This window comes from Balaenoptera acutorostrata, chromosome 9, assembly GCF_949987535.1.
Source record: "Balaenoptera acutorostrata chromosome 9, mBalAcu1.1, whole genome shotgun sequence".
Taxonomy (NCBI): Eukaryota; Metazoa; Chordata; class Mammalia; order Artiodactyla; family Balaenopteridae; genus Balaenoptera; species Balaenoptera acutorostrata.
The window spans coordinates 88,168,359-88,189,194 of record NC_080072.1 but is presented as its reverse complement, the minus strand read 5'-3'; the positions used below and the strand labels follow the sequence as shown (position 1 = coordinate 88,189,194).

General features: G+C 40.6%; 1 long non-coding RNA gene across 8 annotated transcripts in view; it reads left to right on the top strand.

The window, feature by feature from the left end:
• LOC103011743 (uncharacterized) overlaps window positions 1–20,836 on the top strand; it is a 74,943-nt gene that overhangs the window by 20,209 nt on the left and 33,898 nt on the right. For 7 of the 8 annotated variants that reach the window (XR_009009343.1, XR_009009342.1, XR_009009346.1 and 4 more), the window contains exon 2: window positions 8,884–8,983. The exons of the other annotated variant lie outside the window; for it this stretch is intronic. This is a non-coding gene — a long non-coding RNA (uncharacterized LOC103011743). The remainder of the gene's footprint in view (window positions 1–8,883; window positions 8,984–20,836) is intronic. 8 annotated transcript variants of the gene reach the window in all.

Genomic DNA, 20,836 nt, shown 5'->3' with positions numbered 1-20,836 from the left:
ACCACAAAGCCAATGTGCATAGGCTCCATGGAGGTGGCAACAGCAGTCATGGTCCACTGACTGGGTACCTCTTGCAGGTGCCCGGCTCACCCCCATCACTCAAAGCAACACTGTAGAGAGAGGTTTCTGAAGCATGAATGAGGTTACTATAGTCCCCCTATTCTCACAAGCTAGGAAATCACTAGATTGCAAACTTCTTGAGGGAGGAAACGTGTCTTGTTGCCATTCTGTTCCAGGACCTAATATAATGTCCCAAACAGAGAAGATGCTCAACACATACATGTTGAAGGAATAGTTGAGTGAACAGATGAATGTATGGAATCTAGAGAAGGTGGGGTTACTCTGACCCCCATGCATGCGTGATTGGAATGGTTTTCCCCAAACAGGCCCTTGGGAGGGGGTGAGAATCAAACCCAGCACTGGGGAAGAGAAACACTGTGACATCAGAGGTTTCCTGGAGGAAGAGTGAGGAGGGACAGACCTGAAGCTGGAAGTCCCACTGCGATCAGGGACTTCTGATCTGACCTCTTACAGCAGCCCAAGGATCGACATAGAACACTTCACTGGAGCTCACTGCAAGGTTGACACAAGATGGACCAAGAAAGGAGAAGCAGAATAAAGACAGCAAGGTGATCTGCCCTCCAGATACAGCTAATGTATCTTCAGCTCCTGGTCCACTACAAGACGCAGCAGAGACCATCTCTGACCTGTACCTGCCCAGCACACAGGTTCAGGCTTAGTCCTTCCGACACTGAGGATGAGTTTGTAGGTCTGAGGCTGAGACTGAGACTGACGTTTCTTCCCGAGCTCCACCCCTGAGTGCTGGGTCCCATCTGAACCCTGCCTCTTCCGGGTGGTTAACCCCAGGATCTTTCTGTTCAGGGGAGACCTTCCACCCACAGGGGAGTGGTCTTTCAGGCACCAACACAAGAAGGCAACACAGTAATTATGACCTTCCCAAGAGTGAACAGCATTTTGGAGCTGGGGGTATTTTTGTGATGATGGAGAGTGGCAGGGCCAGAGGGACAGGAGCCTAGAGATGGGAGGTGGAACTGGATGTGGTCTGAACTTTCTTCCTTCTCTCCCTTTATTTATTTTTTTATTTATTAAATTTAAATTTTAAAATTATTTTTAATATATTAAAATTTTTTTCTTTCTCTATTCTTTTTTTTTCTTGTCTTTTAAAAAAATTATTATTTATTTATTTTTATTTATTTATTTGGCTGTGTTGGGTCTTCGTTTTTTTTTGTTTGTTTGTTTGTTTTCTGTGAGAGGGCTTCCTCTAGTTGCGGCAAGCAGGGGCCACTCTCATCGCGGTGCGCGGGCCTCTCACTATCGTGGCCTCTCTTGTTGTGGAGCACAGGCTCCAGACGCGCAGGCTCAGTAGTTGTGGCTCACGGGCCCAGTTGCTCCGCGGCATGTGGGATCTTCCCAGACCAGGGCTCCAACCCGTGTACCCTGCATTGGCAGGCAGACTCTCAACCACTGCGCCACCAGGGAAGCCCCATTTCCTCTTGATTTTTTTATTGGAGGTGGGAACACATGTCACAAGGATTAAAACTATTAGGGTGAGGATTCCACAAGCGTATCAGACTGAAGTCAGTGTGGTGTGTAATGTTTGCAGAGGGCACCCATTCATAATAAGATAGTAACATCTGTGATGACACCATCACTCTCCCTTCACTCCATTCTTCACCTTTGCTTCCTTCCTACCCATTCCTTAACCTCCTACGTTTGGGCTTCTTTCCCTACTACCCAGTGAGGAAAGTAATCAGAAATCCACCCCACATGCTGAACACCTCTCCTGAGTTCCCCACTCCTCTCTCTGCAGTGTGGATGTCGTGAGGGATCCTGCTCTTCCTTAGCTTCTGTGACAATGTCCTCTCCCCAAGCGTCTCTGACCCCCCCACCGGCTCCCTTCAACTGCTCCTTTCGTCATTCTACCCCTTAAATACAGACATCCCCTGAAGCTTGTTTTCTGACCATCTCATCCTCTTACTTGTCCTCTCTAAAGTCCATCCATACCAACTGTTATATTTTTCACTCTCTGTAGCTGATTCCTGAATCCCTCTAGCCTAGAACTCCCTTCCAAGCGATAGACACACATTTCCAGTTATCCAGTGGGCATCACAGCATGGATGTATTGGTGAAACACCAAGTCATTCAGTGTGGCTGGAACATGGAGGAGGAGGAGGAGGAGGAAGGACAAAAGGACAAGAAGTAGACAGTAGGAGGCTATGAAGGGTCCTGCAGGCTAGGTGTATCAGTCAGAGTTCAGGTACCAATAATAGAATTCACTCTACCTAGTGCAAGCAGGAAGGGTTTTAATACAGGGGTTTAGGTGCTGCAAAATTATTGGAATGAATAACAGTCAAGTCTTAGGAGCACTCAGCTGCTGGCATGATCAGGAAAGCTGCCTCCCCAATGCAGAAAGCCGTCAAATCAGGAAGCGCATCTCAAAACGGGAAGCTACTGATTGAAGAACAGCCTTACCTCCGCCTGATCAGCACCCAAACCTGGATGCTATACACCCTGCCTCTCCTCCTGTTTGACTCTGTTCTGAAACAAAGTCTCACTTGAGTTCTTCTGATTTGTGGAATCTAAGTCATATCCAGAGCTCTGTTTACAAGAGATCCTGGGAAATTTATAATTTTATTTCCAACCTCGTTGGGATAGGGGCTGAGCAAGTCAGTCCACCATCTTGTGTGCATTAGGCAGGAATCTTTCTATTGCCAGTGGCAGGAATCCAACTTTACCTGACTTTGATCAAGAAAGAAATATCATTGACCTGTAATGAATGCCAGGGAAGGGCAGGGGTCAGTCTGGCTTTAGAGACAAGTGGCTGCCCAAACTTCCTCTTTCTCTATCTGCTACCTCTGCTTTTCTCAATGTTGGTTCCATCCTCCCCACTGAAGACAGACTTTGTTTATGGGCCTGGAGATGTGGCCATAACACTCCCAGGCACCCACCTTTTATCTCTTCCCCACTGCAGGGAAAGAAGCTGGCATATCTTGGTTCTAATTGTAAAAATACACAGAAAAAGCTCTGATTTGTCCAGATTGAGTCACGTGCTCACACCGTGTGCATTGGAAGCAGGATTCTGTGATTGGCAGTCCATTTAAAAAACTCAGAACTTCCCTGACAGTCCAGTGATTAGGACTCTGTGCTTCCACGGCAGGGAGCACGGGTTCGATCCCTGCTCGAGGAACTAAGATGCCACGTGCCATGCGGCGCAGCCAAAAAAAAAAAAAAATTATTAAAATAATAAAATAAAAAACTCATTTTGAAGATGGGTGAGAAGCAGGTACCCAAAGGAGGGGCTGATAGCATGGTCATGGCCACTGGGGGTCGAGGGTCAGGAGGCTGTCACAATTGTGTCCACTACACTATGATACACTTTTTTAAAAGTCTTGACTGTGATAGAGAACTAATGCAGAACCTTAAGCAGTAAAGTGGCATAATGAAATAATATTTTTCTTTATCCAATTACTAAAGGGACTAAATGAGATAATGAATGTAAATTGTCTGGTACAGTACATAGTACAGAGTAGGTGCTTGTCTTGGTTTGAATTCTCCCAGAAGCTGACTTTGAAACAAGGATTCAAGTGTAGTGCGTTTATTTGGGAAGTGCGGGGGTACCAGTAGTGGAGGGGAGAGGGCAAGGCAGATAATAAAGGCTGAATTATTAAGCCGTGACCACAGTGGTTGGCTGGAGCCTAAGCCCATGGGGAAACTCTTGGAAGCAGTACAAAACATATGCCTTAGAATTATTTCACCCGAAGGGCAAAGGAGTAGAAATATTTCTATCTCAACTTCAGAAAGACACTGACTAAGAGCTGCTCTTGGGGGTGGGGTCATTCCTCAGCACTGCTAGCCTGCTGCACACGTGGGCAGAGTGGCCTTCTGTAGTTCCAGCCTAAGCACAAAGTGTCCAAAGGGCGTAGGTAGAGTCTGCAGTGTTTAATATGTGTTAGCTCCTCCCCGCCATTAGTGTAGGAACCATGTCTTATTTATTCTGGAATTTCCCACAAACCTAGCACGATATTTAACACATCATAATGGTCAATAAATATTTATGCTTTGCTTAATTAATGGCATTTCAGACTATTTTTCCTCCTGGTGATCTATTGGTATTGCCTCCGTATACCTTGATTTTTCTGGGCCAGAATGAATTTCATGTCATTATGTTTTTATCCATTAAATATATAATTGAACATGATCTGATTTTATACTTTTGTAATACTTCTCATGCAATTGAATTTATAAATAAATAAACCTCTGTTAGATCACAGGTCTTGTTTCTATATATCTCAACTTGATCTCTATAGGAAACTATCGCCAAATTGGGGGAATCTGGAGACTCCTGTTGTGTGGATTCTTATTAGCTTCCTTGCCTGAATCAGCCTAGCCAACTGCCAGCAATAATAACCTGCCCCCTGTGTGTTCAGCCACATCCAATCCTTGAGCCAGGCTTCATGTTGTATTGAGAACTCCTTTCCCCTGGGGTGAGGGGAGGCATTCCATTTTCCAGCTTAGACCACCTGGCTTCAAAAAGGAATTATCAGAGGTTCAAGCACTAGATAAGCAATGAACTCTAGCTCCTCTTTTCCACATCACTATGCATGGGGGCAATTTCCTTGCAGGACCCTTGTCTCAGACCCTGGCTCTGATCCCAGGTCAGCAATCCTGGACCCTAATCCTAATCACTTAATTGGGGGGGGACTCCTCTTCACCTGGTTGCTGTGTTCTACTTTTGAGAGCCTAACATTTACCCTAACTTAGACAGAATCCATGTCATCAAGACTACCTCTCCCAAGAATTGTCCCTGCCTAAGAAGCTACCGGCACTGTGCTTATCTGTTCCATCAGATTGGACCCTTTGAAACTGATGATGCAGTTTATTGTATCTGCTTACAGTTGGGTGGTCATGGCTGGTGTCGGTCAGTCCACTCAACCCTCCATTGAGGTTTTGCTAGATTCCCATTCATCATCCCTTCCCTTCTCCTTGTATTAGTCTCCCAGCATGTCCGCCAGTTAAGACATTTACTTTAGGACATTGTCAGAGTGGGCTGTTTTGTTGGTATTTCCTAGATTTGGGATTCCATCTTGCTGTTCTTACCCCTAGACCACTGGTTACTGATACCATCTTTCTGCATCCTTGTACATGGGAAAGTCCAAGAGATGGGATTTGAAAATGGACATCCAGCAGTGGATTGTTAAGAGTACCTGGCATGAATGCCTTGTTCGTACCACAGGGTGTCCAGACCAGTATCCAGCTCCAGATACCTCTACTGTGCCCCTTATGGTTTCCCTGATATATGAATTCCTGAAGAATGCTATCTCCATTTGGGGTTGGTGGAAAATAGGGACAGAGCTGTTTTTCTGTGTCCTGGGACTTGATGTGGTACCAGAACAACCTTGTTTCCTCTTGGACTCTCCAGTTGCTCAGAGTTTCTGATGTTGCCTTTCTTTATACATCTTCCCTTGAATCTTTCCATGAAACTTGCTTTGTCCTTCCCTCCCTCTCTTCCTTTCTTTCTTTTACAATTTTAAGAGATAAACCCTAGTTCCACTCTTTACTTTCTCATGGTCTTGGAACCTGTTGAATGTTCTCTTTGAGTTCCCTACTCTAGCTCTGAGCTACAATACGACTCTTAATATTTCCAGAAGAGTCAGATTACCTTGGTGCTTTCTTTTGTTTCCCAAAGGATGCATGTATTTCTTGAAAAGCTTCCCAAGAATCAAGTGGCATCTACAAAAGCCCAGAAAATGATACAAGTGGATTCTTTGCAAAATCACCATCATAGTTTCTAGAGGTTGGGTCAATCCAAATCCAGGAGACCTAAACAATCATCTCTGGGATTGTATACTCGATCTTAAAATGGTCCCAGGCTCTTACTTGGAGCCTGAGAATGAAGAAAAGAGGAAGAGACATATAATTTCCATTTAGATTGAGAATCTTTTCCCTGGAAACACAGAGGCCTCCCTGCTGCTTGCTTCCTTTTATGCATCCTATTCGGAGGATGGCATGATTATTCCCTAAACATATTACTGCAGCTCTTCAGGCAGATTCTCTCTTCTAGGAATGTCACGAATGAATTACCATGTGGTGTTGGCATGGGGCCTCAGCCAGCAGAAGCCAATTATTTAAAAAATTTCCAAGCAAATCAGATCAGCGTTTCACAAGCTACCGGCCAAAAATATTCAGAAAGTCATGTGGCATTCCTTTGCTACAATGTGTTGCTGACCTAAATGTGTACCAATCTCGCCATCCCCAGGTCCACACTCCCAGCTCCAGGGGTTTTGTTAGGACACCAGCTCACACCCTTTTGCAGTAATCTAACTGGGTAATTTCACTTATCAAAACTGTAAATGGATGTTTGATCAGATCAGATCATTATATTTCCTAATTAGGCAGCACAGACTCCCCTTTGCCAGATGGATTGAGCTGCACCTATTTGTGACACAACTTAATCACATTTTGCTTCGCTGTCAAGGCTGTGTTTCAGGGAGGAAATATGTTCTCTTGGCTAGATTAAACATAGCTGTCCAAACTCGGCATCTCCAGATAAGAGAAGGAGACTTTGCTGAACTGGAACATGTAAGAATATATGTCATGGCTAAGATACATTAACAATCAGCACATGGGGAGATTCTGCCATGTCTGAGTTGCATTCTTAACAAAACAGTCTGTTTATGGAGAGAATGGACTCTGCCTTCATTCGTTAACACATCAGATGGATATTTAAAAATATTTAGCCTTAGGGATAAAGCAGTCAGCACAAGAACAATGTATCGTAGTGTCAGTTTTTGCTGTTTATGTTTCTTTGAACTGTCAGGATGTATGCAGATGGCTCTGTCCCTGATGGACAGGTACTCTGGAGTATCAAGGAATTTAAAATGTCACTTGGACATCAATTCCAGAACTCTGTGCCTCCTGCAGTCTAATCTAAATCGTTTCTGATAAAGTTTCATTCTGTTTCGTCTTGTTCTGTTATCAAGAGAGATAGAGCTCCCTCAGTCACCGATATCCATGCACAGCAGATCTTTTACTCACTGGGAAGTACTGGGTCATTTAAGTGTTGAGAACCCAATAGAATAACACTTGAAAAAATCTCACAGGGCTTCCCTGGGGGTGCAGTGGTTAAGAATCTACCTGCCAATGCAGGGGACACGGGTTCAAGCCCTGGTCTGAGAAGATCCCACATGCTGCAGAGCAACTAAGCCCGTGCGCCACAACTACTGAGCCTGACCTCTAGAGCCCACAAGGCACAGCTACTGAGCCCGTGCACCTAGAGCCCGTGCTCCGCAACAAGAGAAGCCACCACTGTGAGAAGCCCACGTCCCGCAACGAAGAGTAGTCCCCGCTCGCCACAACTAGAGAAAGCCAGCGCACAGCAACTAACACCCAACGCAGCCAAAAATAAACAAATAAAATAAATAAATTAAAAAAAAGAATATGTTCATAATATATAAAATGAATAAATGCAAAAAAAAAAAACCTCACAGTGAAAATGCTTGTGAAACTTTAGTCTATGCTTTTGTCTAAAGAGTGCTGTTTACTTTGATTTTGTGGATACATTATAACAGGGTCTGGGGTCCGTTCTCACTGTTTTGTAGAATTATCACTGTAGGAGATCAGTCTGAACCAGTCCTAATCTCCAGGCATGCATCTCTGAATAGGGACCCTCATACTGAGAGAGCTTTGTTGTTATTGTTATTTATCCCTTTCTTCTATAGGAGGAAAATATACTCCTATTAATTGAGGTACTAATGTAGGTTAATTTCAGTTATTTCCTAGCCTTTGAGTAGAAATGTATCATATTTTTTGTTCTAGTTCTGTGAAAAATGCCAGTGGTAGTTTGATAGGGATTGCATTGAATCTGTAGATTGCTTTGGGTAGTAGAGTCATTTTCACAATGTTGATTCTTCCAATCCAAGAACATGGTATATCTCTCCATCTATTTGTATCATCTTTAATTTCTTTCATCAGTGTCTTATAATTTTCTGCATACAGGTCTTTTGTCTCCTTAGGTAGGTTTATTCCTAGATATTTTATTCTTTTTGTTGCAATGGTAAATGAGTGTTTTCTTAATTTCACTTTCAGATTTTTCATCATTAGTGTATAGGAATGCAAGAGATTTCTGTGCATTAATTTGTATCCTGCTACTTTACCAAATTCATTGATTAGCTCTAGTAGTTTTCTGGTAGCATCTTTAGGATTCTCTATGTATAGTATCATGTCATCTGCAAACAGTGACAGCTTTACTTCTTCTTTTCCAATTTGGATTCCTTTTACATCTTTTTCTTCTCTAATTGCTGTGGCTAAAACTTCCAAAACTATGCTGAATAATAGTGGTGAGAGTGGGCAACCTTGTCTTGTTCCTGATCTTAGTGGAAATGGTTTCAGTTTTTCACCATTGAGGACAATGTTGGCTGTGGGTTTGTCATATACGGAATAAAGATGCAGACCTATTAGAGAATGGACTTGAGGATACGGGGAGGGAGAAGGGTAAGCTGGGCCAAGTGAAAGAGTGGCATGGACATATATACACTACCAAACGTAAAATAGATAGCTAGTGGGAAGCAGCCACATAGCACAGGGAGATCAGCTTGGTGTTTGTAACCACCTAGAGGGGTGGGATAGGGAGGGTGGGAGGGAGGGAGATGCAAGAGGGAAGAGATATGGGGACATATGTATATGTATAACTGATGCACTTTGTTATAAAGCAGAAACTAACACATCATTGTAAAGCAATTATACTCTAATAAAGATGTTAAAAAAAAAGAAATGTATCATATTAGTACTAAAACTTAAATTTTGTTAGTCACTATATATTTGTACCTAAAATGCATGGATAGATTTGTCATTTCCTGCCCCTAGGTTGCCCAGGAATTCTCCAGAGGTTGCCTTAAGTGCATCAAGAATTGGTCTCGGTCCTCACTCGCTGTTAAGCTAGCCGGCCCAGCACTCCGAACTGCTGGTGAGAGCAATGCCGTGTTCTGATCGTCCACACCATGGCTTCTTATTCCAGATTCCTGGCCTTCATGCTGCAGAGCTGTGAGTCTGTCACAGCCATCCCAGTGCAGGTTACCTTTGGGTACCCTGAGCAATAACGCTTTTTTTGGGAAAAAAGGGGGAATATTAGTTCTCAACATTTTTCCCAAGCGAGGGCTTCAGTGGTTGGCAGCAGACTCAGGGTTGTTGCTTGGGCCCCATTGTTAGAGCTCCTTGGTCCAGCTTTCTTCTCTGACCGGAGCCCTTGCATGGCTGTGCAGCCCAGGCCTTTGCTATCCATCTCACTGGGCTGGCTTGAATTTTCTTTGCACCACCTCAGGGTGGCCCTGAAGGAGATCCACAGAAGGCAGTGGATGCCCTTGATGTTCTCAAGGCCATGGCAGCCTTATAGACTGTGGAGTCTATAAGGACGTGGGCTGTTACACTCAGTGGGGAGGCTGCTGTGACTGAGACCGGCAGCATGTCCCAGCTGGGTGGCTTAGATCCCCAAGTACTACTGACTTCTGTGAATTGGTCCTTTCATTTCCCAGACACTGTCCCTTTTCTCCTTGAGGACACATGCAGCACCATGGTGGCTGCCTGGGCTGGGTTCCCACAACAGCTGCAAGATGCATCTGGAGCCACCAGTTCCCCTCCTACATTTAGTCCTGGCTCACGGTGACAGCCTCCTCTCTCATGGACCCCATTTTCTTTCTCACATCTGCTGGGAAAGTCCCAGGGCATTGGGAATCTGATGACATCTCCCTTACATAGATGGGATCCAGTTGTTCTTCCTGGGAGACACTGTAGCTCCCGTTTAAGTTGAGTGACAGGAGCAAAATAGGGGGGAAAGAGCATTAATTACCTCCACATGCCTGACGCACTACCTCCCTGCAGTATCTTCACAGACCAAGGCTTTCTGTTATTTTCCTTCATATTATAGAAATAACCTTGTGTTTCTACAGGCTGCCTTTTCTGGTTTGTCTTTTTTTCTTAAGGTCCACAGATTCGGGCAAATTATACATTTTTGACAGTTTTTATACATTTTAATTTTTAAAGCAGTTTTGTTGAGGTATATACAATAAATTGCATGTATTTAAAGTGTATGATTTGATAACTTTTGACATATATCTATATCTGTGAAATCATAGCCACAAATCAAGATAATGAACACATCTATCACGCCCAAAAGTTACTTCTGTGTCCCTTTGTACTCTTTTTTTATTGTCTGGCTTCTTTCACTCAGCATAATTATTTTGAAATTCATCTATGTCGTTGTATGTGTTAAGAGTTCATTCCTTTTCATTGCTGAGTGATATTCCACTGTATGGGTATACGGATATGATTGTTCAGTCACATGTTGATGGATATTTGGGTTGTTTCCAGCTCCAGGCTATTATAAATTAAATTGTTATGAATATTCATGTACAAGTCTTTGTATGGATATATGCTTTTGTTTAAATTAGATAATACCCAGGAGTGGAATAGCTGGGTCATATGGTAGGTATATCTTTAAATTTTAAAGAAACTGCCAAACTGTTTTCCAAAGTGATTACACCGTTTTACATTCCCGCACATCTTCACCCATACCTGGTATGATCAGCCTTCTCAATATTAGTCATTCTAGTAGGTAGATAGCACATGTTGTTTGGGTTTTAATTTGCATTTTTCTAAAGTCTAATGATGTCAAGCCTCTTTCATGTGCATAGTTGATATCTATATATATTCTTTGATGAAGTGCTCAATGAACTCTTTTGCCATTTATTTATTTATTTATGTACTTCGTTTTGAGAGCTCTTTATATATTCTAAATACAAATCCTTTATCAGATATGTGTTTTGCAAACTTGTTAATTTTTTTTTTGTTCTGACATTTACTTTTTATGTTTAGTTTTTGAATTTTATTTTATTTTTTTATACAGCATGTTCTCATTAGTTACCTATTTTATATATATATTAGTGTATACATGTCAATCCCAGTCTCCCAATTCATCCCACCACCACCATGTCCCCTCTGCCACTTTCCTCCCTTGGTGTCCATACGTTTGTTCTCTACATCTGTGTCTCTATTTCTGCCTTGCAGACTGGTTCATCTGTACCATTTTTCTAGATCCACATATAGGCGTTAATATATGATATTTGTTTTTCTCTTTCTGACTTACTTTACTCTGTATGACAGTCTCTAGGTCCCTCCACATCTCTACAAATGACCCAATTTCATTCCATTTTATGGCTGAATAATATTCCACTGTATATATGCACCAAATCTTCTTTATCCATTCATCTGTCAATGGGCATTTAGGATGCTTCCATGACCTGGCTATTGTAAATAAGGCTGCAATGAACATTGGGGTGCATGTGTCTTTTTGAATTATGGTTTCCTCTGGGCATATATACTGGGTATATGCCCAGTAGTGGGATTGCTGGGTCATATGGTAATTCTATTTTTAGTTTTTTAAGGAACCTCCATACTGTTCTCCATAGCAGCTGTATCAATTTACATTCCCACCAACAGTGCAAGAGTGTTCCCTTTTCTCCACACCCTCTCCAGCATTTATTGTTTGTAGATTTTTTGATGATGGCCATTCTGAACGGTGTGAGGTAATACCTCGTTGTAGATTTGATTTGCATTTCTCTAATAATTAATGATGTTGAGCAGATTTTCATGTGCTTCTTGGCCATCTGTATGTCTTTGGAGAAATGTCTATTTAGGTCTTCTGCCCATTTTTGGATTGGGTTGTTTGTTTTCTTAATATTGAGCTGCATGAGCTGTTTATATATTTGGGAGATTAATCCTTTGTCTGTTGATTCGTTTGAAAATATTTTCTCCCATTTGAGGATTGTCTTTCGTCTTGTTTATAGTTTCCTTTGGTTTGCAAAAGTTTTTAAGTTTCATTAGGTCCCATTTGTTTATTTTTGTTTTTATTTCCATTACTCTAGGAGATGGGTCAATAAAGGTCTTGCTTTGCTTTATGTCAAAGAGTGTTCTTCCTGTGTTTTCCTCTAAAAGTTTTATAGTGTCCGGTCTTACATTTAGGTCTCGAATCCATTTTGAGTTTATTTTTGTGTATGGTGTTAGGGAGTGTTCTAATTTCATTCTTTTACATGTAGCTGTCCAGTTTTCCCAGCACCACTTATTGAAGAGACTGTCTTTTCTCCATTGTATATTCTTGCCTCCTTTGTCATAGATTAGTTAACCATAGCTGCGTGGGTTTACCTCTGGGTTTTCTATCCTGTTCCATTGATCTATTTTTCTGTTTTAGTGCCAGTGCCATATTGTCTTGATGACTGTAGCCTTGTAGTTTAGTCCGAAGTCAAGGGAGCCTGATTCCTCCAGCTCCTTTTTTCCCCCTCAAGATTACTTTGGCTTTTCAGGGTCTTTTGTGTCTGTATACACATTTTAAGGTCTTTTGTTCTAGTTCTGTAAAATATGTCATTGGTAATTTGATAGGGATTGCATTGAATCTGTAGATTGCTTTGGGTAGTATAGTCATTTTCACAATATTGATTCTTCCAATGCAAGAACGTGGTATACCTCTCCATCTGTTTGTGTCATCTTTAATTTCTTTCATCAGTGTCTTATAGTTTTCTGAGTACAGCTCTTTTACCTCCTTAGGTAGGTTTATTCCTAGGTATTTTATTCTTTTTGTTGCAATGGTGAATGGGATTGTTTCCTTAATTTCTCTTTCTTGTCTTTTGTTGTTAGTGTATAGGAATGCAAGAGATTTCTGAGCATTAATTTTGTAGCCTGCAAATACCAAATTCATTGATTAGCTCTAGTAGTTTTCTGGTGGCATCTTTAAGATTTTTTATGTATAGTATCATGTTATCTGCAAACAGTGACAGTTTTCCTTCTTCTTTTCCCATTTGGATTCCTTTTATTTCTTTTTCTTCTCTGATTGCTATGGCTAGGGCTTCCAAAACTATGTTGAATAATAGTGGTGAGAGTGGACATCCTTGTCTTGTTCCTGACCTTAGAGGAAATGCTTTCAGTTTTTCACCATTGAGAATGATGTTTGCTGTGGGTTTGTCATATATGGCCTTTATTATGTTGAGGTAGGTTCTCTGCATGCCCACTTTCTGGAGAGTTTTTATCATAAATGGGTGTTGAATTTTGTCGGAAGCTGTTTCTGCATCTATTGAGATTATCATATGCTTTTTATCCTTCAGTTTGTTAATATGGTGTATCACATTGATTGATTTGCGTATATTGAAGAATCCTTGCATTCCTGGGATAAACCCCACTTGATCATGGTGTATGATCCTTTTAATGTGCTGTTGGATTCTGTTTGCAAGTATTTTGTTGAGGATTTTTGCATCTATGTTCATCAGTGATATTGGCCTGTAGTCTTCTTTTTTTGTGACATCTTTGTTTGGTGTTGGTATCAGGGAGATGGTGGCCTCGTAGAATGAGTTTGAGAATGTTCCTTCCTCTGCTATATTTTGGAAGAGTTTGAGAAGGATAGGTGTTAGCTCTTCTCTAAATGTTTGATAGAATTCACCTGGGAAGCCCTCTGATCCTGGACTTTTGTTTGTTGGAAGATTTTTAATCATAGAGTCAATTTCATTACTTGTATTTGGTCTGTTCATATTTTCTACTTCTTCCTGGTTCAGTCTTGGAAAGTTATACCTTTCTAAGAATTTGACCATTTCTTCCAGGTTGTCCATTTTATTGGAATAACATTGCTTGTAGTAGTCTCTTCTGATGTTTTGTATTTCTGCAGTGTCCATTGTAACTTCTCCTTTTTCATTTTTAATTTAATTTTAATTTTTTTGTTGTGTTTTAAAATTTTATTTAATTTATTTATTTTTGGCTGCATTTGGTCTTTGTTGCTGCACGCGGGCTTTCTCTAGTTGTGGTGAGCAGGGGCTACTCTTCGTTGTGGTGCAGAGGTTTCTCATTGCAGTGGCTTCTCTTGCTGTGGAGCACAGACTCTAAGTGTGCAGGCTCCAATAGTTGTGGCTCACGGGCTCTAGAGCACAGGCTCAGTAGTTTTGGTGCATGGGCTTAGTTGCCCTATGGCATGTGGGATCTTCTCGGACCAGGGCTCGAACCCATGCCCCCTGCATCGACAGGCAGATTCTTAACCACTGTGCCACCATGGAAACCTTCATTTCTAATTTTATTGGTCTGAGTCCTCTCCCTCTTTTTCTTGATGAGTCTGTCTACAGGTTTATCAATTTTGTTTATCTTCTCAAAGAACCAGCTTTGAGTTTTATTGATCTTTCTATTGTTTTCTTTGTTTCTATTTCATTTATTTCTGCTCTGATCTTTATGATTTCTTTCCTTCTACTAACTTTGGATTTTGTTTGTTCTTCTTTCTCTAGTTCCTTTAGGTGTAAGGTTATATTGTTTATTTGGTATTTTTCTTGTTTCTTGAGGTAGGATTGTATTGCTATAAACTTCCCTCTTAGAACTGCTTTTGCTGCATCCCATAGGTTTTGGATCATTGTGTTTTTGTTGTCATTTGTCTCTAGGTATTTTTTGATTTCCTCTTTGATTGTTTCAGTGATCTCTTGGTTATTTAGTAATGTATTGTTTAGCTTCCATGTGTTTGTGTTTTTTACTTTTTTTTCCCTGTAATTTATTTCTAATCTCATAGCATTGTGGTCAGTAAAGATGCTTGATATGATTTCAATTTTCTTAAGCTTACCAAGGCTTTATTTGTGACCCAAGATGTGATCTATCCTGGAGAATGTTCCATGTGACCTTGAGAAGAAAGTGTAATCTGCTGTTTTCGGATGGAATGTCCTATAAATATCAATTAAATCTATCTGGTCTGTTGTGTCATTTAAAGCTAGTGTTTCCTTATTAATATTCTGTCTGGATGATCTGTCCATTGGTGTAAGTGAGGTGTTAAAGTCCCCCACTGTTATTGTGTTACCGTCAATTTCCTCTTTTATAGCTGTTAGCATTTGCCTTATGTATTGAGGTGCTCCTATTTTGGGTGCATATATATTTATAATTGTTATATCTTCTTCTTGGATTGATCCCTTGATCATTATGTAGTGTCCTTCCTTCTCTCTTGTAACATTCTTTACCTTAAATTCTATTTTGCCTGATATGAGTCTTGCTACTCCAGCTTTTTTTGATTTCCATTTGCATGGAATATCTTTTTCCATCCCCTCACTTTCAGTCTACATGTGTCCCTAGGTCTGAAGTGGGTCTCTTGTAGACAGCATATATACAGGTCTTGTTTTTGTATCCATTCAGTGAGCCTGTGTCTTTTGGTTGAAGCATTTAATCCATTCACATTTAAGGTAATTATCAATATGTATGTTCCTATGACCATTTTCTTAATTGTTTTGGGTTTGTTTTTGTAGGTCCTTTTCTTCTCTTGTGTTACCCACTTAGAGAAGTTCCTTTAGCATTTGTTGTAGAGCTGGTTTGGTGGTGCTGAATTCTCTTAGCTTTTGCTTGTCTGTAAAGCTTTTGACTTCTCCATCAAATCTGAATGAGATCCTTGTTGGGTAGAGTAATCTTGGTTGTAGATTCTTCCCTTTCATCATTTTAAATATATTGTGCCACTCCCTTCTGGCTTGTAGAGTTTCTGCTAAGAAATCAGCTGTTAACCTTATGGGAGTTCCCTTGTATGTTTTTTGTTGTTTTTCCCTTGTTGCTTTCAATAATTTTTCTTTGTCTTTAATTTTTGTCAATTTGATTACTATGTGTCTCGGCGTGTTCCTCCTTGGGTTTATCCTGCCTGGGATTCTCTGGACTTCCTGGACTTAGGTGGCTATTTCCTTTCCCATGTTAGGTAAGTTTTTGACTATAATCTCTTCAAATATTTTCTTAGGTCCTTTCTCTCTCTCTTCTCTTTCTGGGACCCCTATAATGCAAATGTTGGTGCATTGAATGTTGTCCCAGAGGTCTCTTAGGCTGTCTTCATTTCTTTTCATTCTTTTTTCTTTATTCTGTTTGCCGCAGTGAATTCCACCATTCTGTCTTCCAGGTCACTTATCCATTCTTTTGCCTCAGTTATTCTGCTATTGATTCCTTCTAGTGTATTTTTCATTTCAGTTATTGTATTGTTCATCTCTGTTTGTTTGTTCTTTAATTCTTCTAGGTATTTGTTCTTTAATTCTTCTAGGTCTTTGTTAAACATTTCTTGCATCTTCTGGATCTTTGCCTCCATTCTTTTTCTGAGGTCCTGGGTCATCTTCACTATCATCATCTTCACTATCAATATTCTGAATTCTTTTTCTGGAAGGTTGCCTACCTCCACTTCATTTAATTGTTTTTCTGTGGTTTTATCTTGTTCCTTTATCTGGTACATAGTCCTCTGCCTTTTCATTTTGTCTGTCTTTCTGTGAATGTGGTTTTCATTCCACAGGCTGCAGGATTGTAGTTCTTTTTGCTTCTGCTGTCTGCCCTCTGGTGGATGAGACTATCTAAGAGGCTTCTGCAAGCTTCCTGATGGGAGGGACTGGTGGTGGGTAGAGCTGGGTGTTGTTCTGGTGGGCAGAGCTCAGTAAAACTTTAATCTGCTTGCCAGCTGGTGGGTGGTGCTGAGTTCCCTCCCTGTTGGGTTTTTGGCTTGAGGCGACCCAGCACTGGATGCTATAGGCTCTTTGGTGCGGCTAATGGCAGACTCTGGGAGGGCTCATGCCAAGGAGCACTTACCAGAACTTCTGCTGCCAGTTTCCCCTTCCCAGTGGTGAGCCACACCCATCCCCACCTCTGCAGGAGACCCTCCAACACTAGCAGGTAGGTCTGGTTCAGTCTCCTATGGGGTCACTGCTCTTTGCCCCTGGGTCCTGATGCACACACTACTTTGTCTGTGCCCTCCAAGTGTGGACTCTCTCTTTCCCCCAGTCCTGTCAGAGTCCTGCAATCAAATCCCACTAGCCTTCAAAGTCTGATTCTCTGGGATTTCCACCTCCCATTGCTGGAACCCCAGGTTGGGAAGCCTCACTTGTGACTCAGAAGGTTCACTACAGTGGGTGGACTTCTGTGGTATAATTGTTCTCCAGTTTGTGTGTCACCCTCCCAGCATTTATGGGATTTGATTTTATTGTGATTGCCCCCCCACATACCATCTCATTGCGGCTTCTCCTTTGTCTTTGGATGTGGGGTATGTTTTTTTGGTGAGTTCCAGTGTCTTTCTGCCTATGATTGTTCAGCAGTTAGTTGTGATTCTGGTGCTCTCACAAGAAAGAGTGAGCGCATATCCTTCTACTCTGCCATCTTGAACCAATCTCCTCCTTACGTTTACTTTTTCTAATACTGATATAACCACAACAACTTTCCTTTGATTAGTGCAAGCATTGATAACATTAATTAGTGTAGATTAATGTTATATTTTTTTCATGCCTTTACTTTTAACCTTTTTGGGTTGTATACTTAAAGTGTGTTTCTTGTGGGCAGCTTATTGTTGAGTACACATATCTCATTTTTGCTTATTAGCCGTTAGTCATCATTGTTTCATTATTTCAGTGCTTGCCTTAGACTTCATAATATGTACCTTTGGCTAATCACAGTCTACCTACCTTCAAGTGAGTTAATAAAACATCACTTATAGAACAAGAACTTTAAAGTAGTAGACATTTGACCTTTGAACAATGTGGGAGGTGGGGCACCAACCCTCTGCACAGTGAAAAATACATGTGTAATTTATATTTGGGCCTCCTTATATGCAGTTCCTTCATATCTACAGTTCCTCCATATCCAGGGTTCCATACCTGTGGATTCAACCAACCTTGGATCATGTAGTACTGTACTATTTACTACTGAAAAAAAATCCACATATAAGTAGACCTGCACAGTTCACATGTGTGTTGTTCAAAGGTCAACTGTACTTACATTTCTCCTCTCCCATTCTTTGGGCTAATTTTGTCATACATTTCACTTTTATACATGTTATAAATTTTAAAACATTGTTGTGACTTTGATTTAAACAGTCAATTGTCTCCCAAACAAATTTAAATAATCAGAAATAATTTTTTTATATTTAACTTTTACCTATTTAGTTACAATTTCCAGTGCTCTTCTTTTTGTTCTTTTTGTTTTTAGAGATCAAGATTTCCATCTGGTATTATTTTTCCATTTGTCTGAAGGACTTTCTTTAACATTTCTTGTGGTATGAATCTGCTGATGATACATTCTTCTAGCTTTGTATTTCTGAAAAAGTCTTATTTTTAACTTTCGAAAGATAGTTTCCCTGGGTATAGAATTCTGGTGGTGGTTTTTTTCTTCCACTATTTTAAAGATGTTACTTCACTCTCTTCTCACTTTTATTGATTCTGATGAGAAATATTCTATCATCCTTGTCTTTGTTTCTTTGTATGTAAGATATCTCTCCATCCCTCACCTCCAGGATGCTTTTAAGATTTTCTCTTAGCCCTGATTTTAAGCAATTTGAGCACACTGTGCCTTGATTTACATTTCTTCATGTTTGTTGTGCTTGGGGTTTATTGAACTACTTGTATTTGTTTTTATCAAATTTGGAAAAAAATTGGCTATCATTTTTCCAAATATGTTTTTTCTTCCATCTTCCTCCTGCAGGAACTGCAGTTAAATGCACAGTGGATATTATCTCACAGTTCATTTTACAAAATTATTTTTTCTCTATGTGTTTCATTTGGGGTAGTGCCTATTTTTATGTCTTTATGTTTACTATTCTTTTCTTCCGCAATTTCTAATACACTGTTAATTCTAGCCAGTATAATTTTTATCTCAGACATCATAGTTTTCAACTGTAGAAGTTTTATTTGAGTCTTTTTAATATCTCCCATGTCTCTACTTAACTTTCTGAACATATGGAAGTAAGTTATAAGAACTGTTTTAATGCCTTTTCTGCTAGTCTAACATCTGTGTCTGTTCTGGGTTGGTTTCAATTGACTGATCTTTTTCCTCATTATGGGTCATATTTTCCTACTTCTTCTAATGTCTATTAGTTTTTGGTTGGATGCCAGACATTTTGAATTGTACTTTGTTGAGTGCTGACTGAATATTTATTTATGTATTCTTATAAATATACTTGATCTTTTTTTCTGGGATGAAGGTCAGTTACTTGGAAATACTTTGATCCTTTTTAGTCTTGTTTTTAAGATTTATTAGGGAGCACCAGAGCTGTAGAATTAACTAGTCTAGAACTAATTTTGCTAATTCTGGTCTTCCATCTTTGCCAGAAGTGGAAGTCTTTTTTTTTTTTTTTTTTTTTTTTTTTTTATTTTATTTATTTCTTTATTTTTGGCTGTGTTGGGTCTTCAGTTCGTGCGAGGGCTTTCTCTAGTTACGGCAAGTGGGGTCCACTCTTCATCGCGGTGCAGGGACCGCTCTTCATCGCGGTGCGCGGGCCTTTCACTATCGCGGCCCCTCCTGTTGCGGGGCACAGGCTCCAGACGCGCAGGCTCAGTAGTTGTGTCTCACGGGCTCAGCTGCTCCGTGGCATGTGGGATCTTCCCAGACCAGGGCTCGAACCCGTGTCCCCTGCATTAGCAGGCAGCTTCTCAACCACTGCGCCACCAGGGAAGCCCCAGAAGTGGAAGTCTTTTTGACAGTTTTTAATTTGGGGAAAACTATTGAAGGCATAAAGGAAAATTATACCCCCTAAGGTGCCAGCATTCAGGAGTCAACTCTGTGTAGGTTAATATTTCACTCTTCTTAATTCTCTGGATAACTTACTGTCTTCTAATTTTCATTATCTAATAAATACATATATATATCCAGAAATAACAATCCACATTCTCATTATTTTACAGAATTTTATCTTCTCCCTTCTTTTAGTTTGTGGATAGGATTTATATAATTTTGTAGTTTTTCTGTTCTATTGATGCTGGCAAAGGGGCGTACTTAAGCAACAACATAAGTGATAAAATTTTAAAAGTGCCCATGTCCATATGTTCCAGTTTCTATTGTTGTGTAACATATTACTTGAAAGCTAAATGGCTTAAATTTTTAAACTGTACTTATGGATTATGTGAGTCAGGAATTCATACAGAGCACTGTGTATTTGGCTTATCTCCCTTTCACGGTGTCGACACCTGGGCTTGGAAGTCTCAATGGCTGGATGTGACTCAATGGCTGGGGGCTGGAATTATCTGGAGACATCTTCATTCACATATTTAGCCATTGATATTGGCTGTCATCTGTAACCTCACTGGGGCTGTCAACCAGAACATCTACATGAGGTCTCTCCCTGTGGCCTGGGCTGTCTCACAGTGGCCTCAGGTAGTTGGACTTCTAACATTGTGTCCCAGAGAACAAGGTCAAAACTGTATTACTTTAATGATCCACTCTTGGAAGACACACATCATTATTTCTATTTTACCCTATTGGCTAAAACAGTCACAAGCCCATCTAGATCCAAAGAAAGGGAATTAGGCTCCATCTCTTAATAGAGCATTAGCAAGGTTACATGATAGAAGTGTATGTAAGGTATGGGATACTTTTGTGGTCATCTTTGGAAAATAAAATCTGCCATAGTCTGCCTCTGGCCACAAAATTCACATCCACTTTCACATGCATTCAGTCATCCCTTCCCCCAAGACTTTCAAAGTTTCATCCCATTGAGGCATCAGTTCAAAATCTAAGATCTTGTGAACTAAATTATGTCCAGGTGACAGTGGGGCTTCTCTAGAGCAATTCTTTGAGTACAGTTCTTCTTGTTCTAAAAATCTGTGAACTAAAGGCACAAGTTATTCATCCTCTCCAACCACACCCAGGTGAGACAAGCATAGAATAATTACTACAGTCTTCCCATTCAAAAAGAGTAAAAAAAAAAGGCACACAATAGTCAGTTTAACAAATCCAGCCAAGTACACATTATCAGTTCCTGAGTTAGGACTCAGTCCTACTCCCTAGGGTCATCCTCCAGGACAACTGGCTTTGCCTTCTG